The following is a 2824-nucleotide window of genomic DNA, read 5'->3' on the forward strand; positions in this document are numbered from 1 at the left end:
CCATTCTGACTTCACACACCTCTATTCTGTGTTCACAGACCTCCATTCTTTGACTTCACACACCTCCATTTTGACTTCACACACTTCAATTCTGTGACTTCACACACCTCCTGTTGTGAGCCAGAGTGGAATCAAACTGTACCTTGGCTTGCATCAGACGATGGCTTTATTGTCTTATTGCTTTCTGGCTCTATTCTATGCAAATGACCTGAGAATTACCATATGACTGTAACACCTGGAGGTTCCCTGGGTCAGGAGGAGGGAAGAAGGGGGAGTGGAAAATAAACCGGCAGTCTCGGCAGTCTTTACCTGGACTGCGGACATCCCGGACCCGCTGTGACTGTCTCTCTTCTATTTCTTGCTAGTCCTTGCCCCCGATTTCAGGAACCCCAATCTGCGAACCCTGGTTTGCCGCCGGTTGGCCCCGGCAACCTCCATTCTGTGACTTCACACACCTCCATTCTTTGACTTCACACACCTCCATTCTTGGACTTCACACACCTCCATTCCATGACTTCACACACCTCCATTCTATGAGTTCACACACCTCCATTCTACGAGTTCACACACCTCCATTTTGACTTCACACACCTCCATTCTATGACTTCACACACCTTCATTCTTACTTTAGAAACATCCATTCTATGACTTCACACACCTCCATTGTATGACTTCACAAACCTCCATTCCGTGACTTCACAAACCTGCATTCTGGGTTCACACACCTCCATTCTATGACTTCACACACTTCCATTCTATGACTTCACACACCTCCATTCTTTGACTTCAAACACCTCCATTTTGAGTACACAAACCTCCATTCTGTGACTTCACACACCTCCATTCTATGAATTCACAAACCTCCATTCTAGGACTTCACACACCTCCATTCTACGACTTCACACAACTCCATTCTATGAATTCACACACCTCCATTCTGTGACTTCATACACCTCCATTCTATGACTTCACACACCTCCATTCTGTGACTTCACCCACCTCCATTGTGAGTTCACATACCTCCATTCTGTGATTCACACACCTTCATTCTGTGACTTCACACACCTCCATTCTATGACTTCACACACCTCCATTCTATGACTTCACACACCTCCATTGTGTGACTTCGCACACCTTGATTCTATGATTTCACATACCTCCATTCTGACTTCACACACCTCCATTCTATGACTTCACACACCTCCATTCTGACTTCACACAGCTCCATTGTGTGTCTTCACAAAACTCCATTCTATGGTTTCACACACCTCCATACTATGACTTCACACACCTCCATCTATGACTTCACACACCTCCATTCCGAGTTCACACACCTCCATTCTGTGACTTCACACACCTCCATTCTGACTTCACTCACCTCCATTGTATGACTTCACACACCTCCATTCTGTGAATTCACACACCTCCATTCTATGACTTCACACACTTTAATTTGACGTCACAGACCTCCATTCTGTAAATTCACAAATCTCCATTCTATGACTTCACACACCTCCATTCTGACTTTACACACCTCCATTCTATGACTTCACAGACCTCGAATCTGTGTCTTCAGTCACCTCCACTCTATGACTTCACACTCCTCCATTCTATGACTTCCCACACCTCCTTTCTATGACTTCACCCACCTCCCTTCTTTGACCGCACACCTCCATTCGAGACTACACACACCGCCATTGTGTGACTTCACACACCTCCATTCTGTGACTTCACACACCTCCATTCTTTGACTTCACACACCTCTATTCTATGACTTCACACACCTTCATTCTTACTTCACAAACATCCATTCTATGACTTCACAAACCTCCATTCTATGATTCCACACACCTCCATTCTGTGATTCACACACCTGCATTCTGTGTTCACACACCTCAATTCTGTGACTTCACACACCTCCATTCTGACTTCACACACTTCCGTTCTATAACTTCACACACCTCCATTCTATGACTTCACACACCTCCATTCTGTGACTTCACACACCTCCATTCTGAGTTGACACACCTCCATTCTGTGACTTCACACACCTCCATTCTGAGTTCACACACCTCCATTCTATGACTTCACAAACCCCCATTCTGAGTTCACAGACCTCCATTCTATGACTTCACACACTTCCATTCTATGACTTCACACACCTCCATTCTTACTTCACACACCTCCATTCTGACTTCACACACCTCAATTCTTTGACTTCACACACCTCCATTCTATGATTTCACACACCTCCATTCTATGACTTCACACACCTCCATTCTATGACTTCACACACCTCATTTCTGAGTTGACACACCTCCATTCTGTGATTTCACACACCTCCAATCTGACTTCACACACCTCCATTCTATGACTTCACAAACCTCCATTCTGAGTTCACAGTCCTCCATTCTATGACTTCACACACCTCCATTCTATGACTTCACACACCTCCATTCTATGACTTCACACTCCTCCATTCTATGACTTCACAAACCTCCATTCTGAGTTCACAGTCCTCCATTCTATGACTTCACACACCTCCATTCTATGACTTCACACACCTGCAATTTTACTTCACACACCTTCATTCCATGAGTTCACACACCTGCGTTGTGGCTTCACACACCTCCATTCTATGATTTCACACACCACCATTCTGACTTCACACACCTCCATTCTGACTTCACACACCTCTATTCTGTGTTCACAGACCTCCATTCTGTGACTTCACACACCTCCATTTTGACTTCACACACTTCAATTCTGTGACGTCACACACCTCCTGTTGTGAGCCAGAGTGGAATCAAACTGTACCTTGGCT

This window comes from Megascapheus bottae, unplaced genomic scaffold (genome assembly GCF_031878675.1).
Source record: "Megascapheus bottae isolate mThoBot1 unplaced genomic scaffold, mThoBot2.hap1 HAP1_SCAFFOLD_37, whole genome shotgun sequence".
In the NCBI taxonomy this organism is placed as follows: domain Eukaryota; kingdom Metazoa; phylum Chordata; class Mammalia; order Rodentia; family Geomyidae; genus Megascapheus; species Megascapheus bottae.